Source organism: Bos mutus, chromosome 8, assembly GCF_027580195.1.
Source record: "Bos mutus isolate GX-2022 chromosome 8, NWIPB_WYAK_1.1, whole genome shotgun sequence".
In the NCBI taxonomy this organism is placed as follows: Eukaryota; Metazoa; Chordata; class Mammalia; order Artiodactyla; family Bovidae; genus Bos; species Bos mutus.
Window position 1 is genome coordinate 76674376 of NC_091624.1, and position 10859 is coordinate 76685234.

At 39.0% G+C, this 10859-nt stretch overlaps 1 pseudogene; it reads left to right on the forward strand.

The window, feature by feature from the left end:
• The first annotated feature begins 9530 nt into the window (after positions 1–9530).
• LOC102284289 (large ribosomal subunit protein uL10 pseudogene) lies at positions 9531–10480 on the forward strand (annotated as a pseudogene).
• Positions 10481–10859: the final 379 nt, after the last annotated feature.

Here is a 10859-nt window from a genome sequence, read left to right on the forward strand (position 1 = left end):
AAATTTATTTTCTGTTTCTGGTCTTACGTTTAGATCTTTAATCCATTTTGAGTTTATTTTTGTGTATGGTGTTAGAAAGTGTTCTAGTTTCATTCTTTTATAAGTGGTTGACCAGATTTCCCAGCACCACTTGTTAAAGAGATTGTCTTTAATTCATTGTATATTCTTGGCTCCTTTGTCAAAGATAAGGTGTCCATATGTGTGTGGATTTATCTCTGGGCTTTCTATTTTGTTCCATTGATCTATATTTCTGTCTTTGTGCCAGTACCATACTGTCTTGATAACTGTGGCTTTGTAGTAGAGCCTGAAGTCAGGTAGGTTGATTCCTCCAGTTCCATTCTTCTTTCTCAAGATCACTTTGGCTATTCGAGGTTTTCTGTATTTCCATACAAATTGTGAAATTATTTGTTCTAGCTCTGTGAAGAATATTGTTGGTAGCTTGATAGGGATTGCATTGAATCTATAAATTGCTTTGGGTAGTATACTCATTTTCACTATATTGATTCTTCCAATTCATGAACATGGTATATTTCTCCATCTATTAGTGTCCTCTTTGATTTCTTTCACCAGTGTTTTATAGTTTTCTATATATAGGTCTTTAGTTTCTTTAGGTAGATATATTCCTAAGTATTTTATTCTTTCCGTTGCAATGGTGAATGGAATTGTTTCCTTAATTTCTCTTTCTGTTTTCTCATTATTAGTGTATAGGAATGCAAGGGATTTCTGTGTGTTGATTTTATATCCTGCAACTTTACTATAGTCATTGATTAGTTCTAGTAATTTATAGTGGAGTCTTTAGGGTTTTCTATGTAGAGGATCATGTCATCTGCAAATAGTGAGAGTTTTACTTCTTCTTTTCCAATTTGGATTGCTTTTATTTCTTTTTCTGCTCTGATTGCTGTGGCCAAAACTTCCAAAACTCTGTTGAATAGTAATGGTGAAAGTGGGCACCCTTGTCTTGTTCCTGACTTTAGAGGAAATGCTTTCAATTTTTCACCATTGAGGATAATGTTTGCTGTGGGTTTGTCATATATAGCTAGAGGAGAACATAGGCAAAACACTCTCTGACATACATCACAGCAGGATCCTCTATGACCCACCTCCCAGAATATTGGAAATAAAAGCAAAAATAAACAAATGGGACCTAATTAACCTTAAAAGCTTCTGCACATCAAAGGAAACTATTAGCAAGGTGAAAAGACAGCCTTCAGAATGGGAGAAAATAATAGCAAATGAAGCAACTGACAAACAACTAATCTCAAAAATATACAAGCAACTCCTACAGCTCAACTCCAGAAAAATAAATGACCCAATCAAAAAATGGGCCAAAGAACTAAACAGACATTTCTCCAGAGAAGACATACAGAGGGCTAACAAACACATGAAAAGATGCTCAACATCACTCATTATCAGAGAAATGCAAATCAAAACCACTATGAGGTACCATTTCACACCAGTCAGAATGGCTGCAATCCAAAAGTCTACAAATAATAAATGCTGGAGAGGGTGTGGAGAAAAGGGAACCCTCTTACACTGTTGGTGGGAATGCAAACTAGTACAGCCACTATGAAGAACAGTGTGGAGATTCCTTAAAAAACTGGAAATAGAAGTGCCTTATGATCCAGCAATCCCACTGCTGGGCATACACACTGAGGAAACCAGAAGGGAAAGAGACACGTGTACCCCAATGTTCATCGCAGCACTGTTTATAATAGCCAGGACATGGAAGCAACCTAGATGTCCATCAGCAGATGAATGGATAAGAAAGCCTTGGTACATATACACAATGGAGTATTACTCAGCCATTAAAAAGAAAACATTTGAATCAGTTCTAATGAGGTGGATGAAACTGGAGCCTATTATACAGAGTGAAGTAAGCCAGAAGGAAAAACACCAATACAGTATAATAACACATATATATGGAATTTAGAAAGATGGTAACAATAACCCTGTGTACGAGACAGCAAAAGAGATACTGATGTATAGAACAGTCTTATGGACTCTGTGGGAGAGGGAGAGGGTGGGAAGATTTGGGAGAATGGCATTGAAACATGTAAAATATCATGTATGAAATGAGATGCCAGTCCAGGTTCGATGCACAATACTGGATGCTTGGGGCTAGTGCACTGGGACGACCCAGAGGGATGGTATGGGGAGGGAGGAGGGAGGAGGTTTCAGGATGGGGAACACATGTATACCTGTGGTGGATTCATTTTGATATTTGGCAAAACTAATACAATTATGTAAAGTTTAAAAATAAAATTAAATTAAAAAAATAAAGCTCAATATTCAGAAAACTAAAAAAAAAAAAAATTTATTTTCTGTATTCTTCATAGAGAGGGCCTCCATTGTGGTCTTCTGTCACTGCCTTTGTCCCAGAAAAGGCAAATTCAAAGAGCCCTCTGTTGCATTTTTTGTTTGAAGGTCATGAATTTACACAGAACTTCTTAGGGTAAAGGAATGAACTAGGAGCATCATCAGAAAGGATCAAATATTCTTTTAAACTCCATAGTCTCAGGTAATTGAATTATAGTTCTTATGCATTTAAAGCACTTTTTGTCTCAATAAAAATGGATAAACAAATAGGCAGAAATTGAGCAAAACATGAAAAAAAGTCTAAATGTTCTATATTCACTTTAAGTATTATTTGAACAACTATAGTTCAGTTAAGTGAAATCATTTTTATCATGACCAATAAAGGCAAAAACCTGCATGCCTTGCAACTTGCCTCTTCTCAGAAGAACTCCCGAGCACACTGTTAACAGCTGTATAAACAGATTCTGCAATACATGGTCACAGTGCTAAGTTGACAGCCTTACAATTACAGAAAGCTCTAGGGCATTGGTCAAAAGTGTGTGCATGTGTATCTTCATATTTGTCTCTTCCCTGGAGGGTTGTTTTCACCCATCACATATTAGTGCTAATAGAGCTTTCTGACCCAAAAGTAAGAACACCTCACCTGTGAAGGGGTGTATGTGTTGCTTGAATGGTTTGCATATAAATACTAATACCTATCCAACCTTATTTAGCCCAGTAAATCTCTCAGAGGGTATAACTCAGCCATTTTGACCACAAGCGGCTATAATTAGGTCAGATGAGGAATGCAAACCCTCTGCCATGAATCATGTTTCTCAACTTCCAGATTTTAACAAATACTCCCAACTGACTGAAGGTTAACATACATGACCCAGTGTCTCTTCAAACAGCAGGTGGAGACATGATATTCATTTTTCTTGAGTTTATTTAAAGTCTAATATGCACTGAGCTGGTAACATGATTTGCATTTCAAAATCAGAAAATAAGGCCTGTCTCTTGGGTTGGCTCACGAACCTCTGGGATTTGGGAATTCCTCATTTAGGGAAATGTGATGCCTGGAAAATCCCATGGAGAGAGTTGCCTGGCAGGCTACAGTTCGTGGGATCTCAACAAGTCAGACATGACTGAGAGCATGCACACACACACCCAAAACTTAAAAAAAAAAAAAAAAAAGCAAAAGCAACATTAACAATAACAACAACAAACACATAATTGGCAATAAAGCAAGTCCCCAAATGATCATCATCCAGTGCATTCTGATGCAGCAGCCTTGTAAAAAAGTCTGTCTATCCATCTATCTAAGTCACTGATTTTTATTTTTGGATCACATATCAATTCCAACTCAGGAAAACAAGAGAGAACTCAGCCTTCCTGTTCAGGAAGTGAGGATCAATTTAAGAGTGAACAGCACTGAAATTGATCTCCTCTATTGCCTCACCATGTCTAAAGACCTCTGATATCCTATTTCATCTCATATAGTATTTGTGATAGGAAAAGGAAGAAATTCAGGATCAGGAGGTCGAAGTGCCAGATTTGGGGTTGAGGGCTGAGATGTGGAGCCCTGAAACAGGGATGTTGCCAATCATGGATTCCAGGGTTATGATTCCATTTCAGATCCATATCAGGAAGCCCACTGAGCATTTCCCTGAGAGGGATGAACACCTGAATCTAGTAGCATGTAAAAGGACCCCCCAGTGACTCCCTATTACCCACAAGGTAAAAACATTTTTTCCATGGTGTAAAGTTCTCTCGTGGCTTGACTTTTGCCTACTTTCCTAGCAATATCTGCCCCCCATCCTAATACATGTTTACACATCCCCAGGTGTGAACAGCTACTTGCTAGCAATTTCACAGCTCTATGGTTTGATGTATGCTATTACTGTGTGTGTGTGCTAGGTCACTTCAGTTGTGTCTGACTCTTTGCAAAACTACGGACTGTAGCCCACCAGGCTCCTCTGTCTGGTAAGTATATTGGAGTGGGTTGCCATGTCCTCCTCCAGAGCATCTTCCTGATCCAGAGATCGAACATGCATCTCCTATGACTCCTGCATTGCAGGCAGATTCTTTACTCTGAGCCACTGGGGAAGCCCCACACTATTCCTGCTTTATGGTAACTCTTTTTCTTCCTTCTTCATTTTGAGAATCAGTTCAGTTCAGTTCGTGATTCAGTTCAGAATCAATCGCTCAGTCGTGTCCGACTCTTTGCAACCCTATGAATAGCAGCACGCCAGGCCTCCATGTCCATCACCAACTCCCGGAGTCTACCCAAACCCATGTCCATAGAGTTGGTGATGCCATCCAACCATTTCATCCTCTGTCGTCCCCTTCTCCTCCTGCCCTCAATCTTTCCCAGCATCAGGGTCTTTTCAAATGAGTCAGCTCTTTGCATCAGGTGGCCAAAGTATTGGAGTTTCAGCTTCAACATCAGTCCCTCCAATGAATACCCAGGACTGATCTCCTTTAGGATGGACTGGTTGGATCTCCTTGCAGTCCAAGGGATTCTCAAGAGTCTTCTCCAACACCACAGTTCAAAAGCATCAATTCTTCGGCCCTCAGCCTTCTTTATAGAATGGCCTCTATTAATTTTCAAGAGCTAACTTGAGGACCTGTTTCTCTGTGAACTAAACAGTGGGTGAATGCATTTTCTTTTGGGAAAATATTATGTCTTGAGTATTCTGTTGTTATAGATTTTCTCACACCATATTGCTATATTTATTTTTCTTGTCTTCCTCCACACAGGGCTGAGCTCTTTGAGGTAAGAAGGGTGCCTTATTCATCTACATCTCAAGAAAAAGAATAATAGGGTACTGCATACATTTTAAATGCTCAAAAAGTAATTGTTGGATAAAGTGTTTTTAAAAATAGATAGTTTGAGAGACTTCTCCAGAAATATTGTTTATCACGTCTTTGGAATACCTCAGATCTAGATGTTGCTACAGTCTCAACCATGACTAGAGCCACTTTGATGCTATTTCATTGTCTTCTTTTCCCCAATGAAATACAATGTTCTATAGAGAATGTCTTCACGAGAAACCATTAATCTAACTTGTCTGTTGCCTTCACAAGCTGTACAATGCCATTCACCCTCTACTTATGGACAGAGGAGCCTGGTAGACTACAGTCCATGGGGTCACAAAGGGTTGGACATGACTGAGCGACTTCACTTTCACTTTTATCTTAGCAGCTAATTTTGCTATGGGAGTCCTTGCTTCTTAGGGGCCCTATCATTAAAAAAAAGAAGGGCATAAAAACAAATCTGAAAATCATTTGGAAATTAAATTTAAAAACATTCCACAAAAATAAGAATATTTGGAACAATATGCCTATCAAATAAGACCAGATTTAGGGAATAGAAGAAAAGTAAAAGAACTTTGAAATTTCTAAAAAGAACTATCACAAAATTTGCAAAGTAAGGCCAAGAGAGTTTCAGGAATGTCCAGCTGCAACATCTGAGAACTCATACTTGTTTTAATTTTTGAAGTACATACTCACTTATTGGTATTTAGATGTGCTTTCTCCCAGGACAAATGCTCTCAGAGAGTCAAAGACATGACATTTGATTTTTCCCCTAAGGATCTAAGGTATCTATGACTTCTGTGAGCTTTCAGTATAAGCTTTCACATTTTAATTGAAAATTTAAATCTTCTTCATTGACTACTTTTTAAAATTCTAAGTTGCCAACATTGAGTCTGGGAATTATTGATGAAATGTTATTTTATTCATTAATACACAATAATTACTCTTACTAAAATTAGTTACACACAAATTTCACATTCATTATCTATTTTAATGGATCATATTTTTGAGCTTGATTGCATGTGTTTTGGGGGAAAAAAAGGGTAGGTATATACCCTTATTTATTTCCTTACTTAAATCCCTCTCAAACTGCTTCAGTTTGAGTGGTTTTTGATATGTTTGAAATTTCATTTGGGTTTACAGTCTACTGGAGTAAATTCCAATTTATGCCGAAGCAATAAGAAATTATTTGAATAATTCTGAATGAGGAACTGCAATCTTAATAGTTCTCTTTCCTTTTAGTGAAATGGTCTTAGTTGTACTGAGGTTCAGTGATTGATAGAATTCATGCTATACTTGTTTTTCAGGACTGCCAAAACAAATTAGCACAAATTTGGTGACTTTGAACAAAAGAAATGAGATTGGTTGTAGAAATAAATTCATTTAGTGAGGAACTCTGTATTGCTGCTTTTTGTTTGCTTATTTTCTGTCTTTTTGTTTGCTACCTAACAAAGTATTGCAGTTCTATTTATAATAAATTGAATTATTTGTAGATAGATATATTTTTAACATGTAAGGATGGCCAAATGGAAGATTCTTTTTCATTTCTGAATTATCTGTCAGTTTATATAACTTTCGATAGTGAAAGGATAGAATCTCAAAGATGAAGAGTATTTGGAGTTGGTTTCAATAACATTCATGATGAACATCTGGAAGTCTTAGAAGTGATTTAGGAGAAATATCAGCACATGTTTCTTGTTGGATAAATCTCAATGGAAGAGGCATACAAACATTTGAAAATAATTCACTTCTTTTTATAACAGTCTTATAAAACCTGCACACTCTTACACCGTTCACTCTTCGTTCATGTATACAGGTCCTAAATTTGAATTCCTCTATCTGTAGACTCTGCAGCTACCAAATATTCTCAACAATATAATATCTCCACTTTCCATGGCTGTTAGAATGTTTCTGATTTATTGCTGTTTTATATCTACTATACAATATTCATTACTTAGAAACTGGTTGTAAAACTCTGACAGAGATCTCTTTCTGATGCTTCCATGATATATATAAGCTTTCCTGGCTCCATAAAGAAGAAAATTCAAGGAGGTAACTAACAACTGCACTAAGCACAATAAATAAACAGAGCTCAAGTCAAATATAGACGAGATTTTGCTGTATGCAAACAGACATGGGAGAAAAACAATGAACATCTATAGTTCAGTGCCATTGGAGCATTCATTTGCTTTTCAGTTTTCAAGGAGAATACAACTGTATTTGCTTTGATTACAATGATGATTTTGTTTAAATTTTGATCTCAGTTTGCTGACTTCATCTATATCAATCATTTTTCTTAAAAGCCATTTGCCTTTTAAGCTGACCAGAAAATACTCAATTTTTAATGCCTACTTATAAACTCAACTGAAGAGAGGTAAGGATAATGAAAATATCTTTGTATATCCAAAGGATTACTATCTATTTTCAATAAAATGACAGTGATCCAACCTGAAAGTGATCTCACTGGCTCTGAAAACTCACAATGTGATTCTAACAAAGAGAAGGTATGTAACATGAGACAACTATCTCTCCTGTCTTGCAAGCGGTCATATAAAAGGAGTGGTTGGACCATATTCTCCTAGCACTGATAGGTTTATAAAGAGAATGCAGGATAATTAGTCTGAAGGGAATTAGGCTGGCACAAATAATAATTAGTCTGGCACGAATACTGAAAAACATTGTAAACCACCACCAAGTTACAGGTTTGTAATAGGGGAAACATGATGGTAAAATGTAAGCCAGTTGTCTACTATTAGAAGAAAAATAGCCATGAGGGCATAGACTTTGTTCAATTGCTCCTGACTATAAACCCTGTACCTAGAACAATCCTTGGCTTATGAAAGACGTGCTCAAAATATTTTGCTAAATTAACATTTAAAGGTGTTACCCATGTGAGTAATGAGACATACATATTTACTCTACAGTGAAAGCTATTGCTTTGGGCAGAAGGTAGACTATTTCTAGAAAATAGTTCAGTCTGCTATTAAAGGTCTTTTTTTTTTTTTTAATTGCACTTTGCTTTATTGTGTGTGTGTGTGTGTGTGTGTGTGTGTTTACTACAATATTGTAGCGGCTTTGCCATACATCAACATGAATCCGCCACGGGTGTACATGTGTTCCCCATCCTGAACCCCGCTCCCACCTCCCTCCGCATACCATCCCTCTGGTCATCCCAGTGCACCAGCCCCAAGCATCCTGTATCAGGCATCAAACCTGGATATTATACATGTTTTGATGCCATTCTCCCAAATCATCCCACCCTCTCCCTCTCCCACAGAGCCCAAAAGACTGTTCTATACATCAGTGTCTCTTTTGCTGTCTTGAATACAGGGTTATTGTTACCATCTTTCTAAATTCCATATATATGCGTTAGTATACTGTATTGGTATTTTTCTTTCTGGCTTACTTCACTCTGTATAATAGGCTCCAGTTTCATCCACCTCATTAGAACTGATTCAAATGTATTCTTTTTAATGGCTGAGTAATACTCCATTGTGTATATGTACCACCGATTTCTTATCCATTCACCTGCTGATGGAAATCCAGGTTGCTTCCATGTCCTGGCTATTATAAACAGTGCTGTGATGAACATTGGGGTACATGTGTCTCTTTCAATTCTGGTTTCCTCGGTGTGTATGCCCAGTAGTGGGATTGCTGGGTCATAAGGCACTTCTATTTCCAGTTTTTTAAGGAATCTCCACACTGTTCTCCATAGTGGCTGTATTAGTTTGCATTCCCACCAACAGTGTAAGAGGGTTCCCTTTTCTCCACATCCTTTCCAGCATTTATTGCTTGTAGACTTTTGCATCGCAGCCATTCTGACTGGTGTGAAATGGTACCTCATTGTGGTTTTGATTTGCATTTCTCTGATGACTGATGTTGAGCATCTTTTCATGTGTTTGTTAGCCATCTGTATGTCTTCTTTGGAGAAATGTCTGTTTAGTTCTTTGGCCCATTTTTTGATTGGGTCGTTTATTTTTCTGGAATTGAGCTGCAGGAGTTGCTTATATATTTTTGAGATTAGTTCTTTGTCCGTTGCTTCATTTGCTATTATTTTCTCCCATTCTGAAGGCTATCTTTTCACCTTGCTTATAGTTTCCTTTGTTGTGCAGAAGCTTTTAAGTTTAATTAGGTCCCATTTGTTTATTTTTGGTTTTATTTTCAATATTCTGGGAGGTGGGTCATAGAAGATCCTGCTGTGATTTGTTAGAAAAACTAACACCCTGCTTATCTGGCCCAAACTTTCTCTGTTGGTCTGCAGTCTTCTATTTGACTCCATGCTTCAGAGAGCTAGACCAAACCTCTGTTTCAATGATCTCTGTACCTAAGCTTCCAGGAAGGTGGGTCAATGACTTTAGTCTTTAAACTGCTGAGCCTCTCTCTCCCCACGCGTCCTCGTGTGAGTGACACCATCTTTAAACCCTGCATGGCAATCCCTGACACACCGCCATGATGCCCAGGGAAGACGGGGCAACCTGGAAGTCCAGCTACTTCCTTAAGATCATCCAACTTCTGGATGATTATCCAAAATGCTTCTTTAAGCAGACAACATGGGCTACAAGCAGATGCAGCAGATCCGCATGTCCCTCCGCGGGAAGGCTATGGTGCTGATGGGCAAGAACACGATGATGCACAAGGCAATCCGAGGGCATCTGGAAAACAACCCAGCTTTGGAGAAACTGTTGCCTTACATCTGGGGGAACGTGGACTTCGTGTTCACCAAGGAGGACCTCACTGAGATCAGGGACATACTGCTGGCCAACAAGATGCCAGCTGTCGCCTGTGCTGGTGCCATAGTGCCATGTGAAGTCACTGTGCTGGCCCAGAACGCTGGTCTGGGGCCCAACTAGACCTCCTTCTTCCAGGCTGTAGGCATTACCACTAAGATCTCCAGGGGCACCATTGAATCCTGAGCAATGTGCAGCTGATTAAGACCGGAGACAAGGTGGGCGCCAGCGAAGCCACGCTGCTGAACATGCTGAATATCTCCCCCTTCTCCTTCAGGCTGGTCATCCAGCAAGTGTTTGACAATGGGAGCATCTACAACCCTGCAGTGCTTGACACCACAGAGGAAACTCTGCATTCCCGCTTCCTGGAGGGTGTCCGCAATGTTCCCAGCCTATGCCTGCAGATTGGTTACCTGACTGTTGCATCTGTACCCCATTCTATCATCAATGGGTACAAGTGGGTCCTGGCTTTGTCTGTGGAGACTGATTACACCTTCCCACTTGCTGAAAAGGTCAAGGCCTTCTTGGCTGATCCATCTGCATTTGTGGCTGCTGCCACCACCGCAACCCCGGCCAAGGTTGAAGCAAAGGAAGTGTCGGAGGAGTCGGACGAGGATATGGGATTTGGTCTCTTTGACTAATCACCAAAAAGCAGCCAACCTGGCCAGCATTATTTGTGAAATGAGAAAATAAAGGCTTACTTATCTTAAAATAAATAATAAATAAAATAAACTGCTGAGCCTTAAAAAGGTTCTTGCCAGGAGCAAAGTCCCTCAAGGCAAGAACACAACTGCCTTGAACTTTAAAACATGGAAACTTACATTACCACATGTAAACTAGATAGCCAGTGGGAATTTGCTGTATGACTCAGGGAACTCAAACTGGGGCTCTGTAACAACCTAGAGGGGTGGAATGGGGAGGGAGGTGGGATGGAGGTTCAAGAGGAAGGGGATATATGTATACCAATTGCACTCATCTCACACGCTAGTAAAGTAATGCTCAAAATTCTCCAAGCCAGGC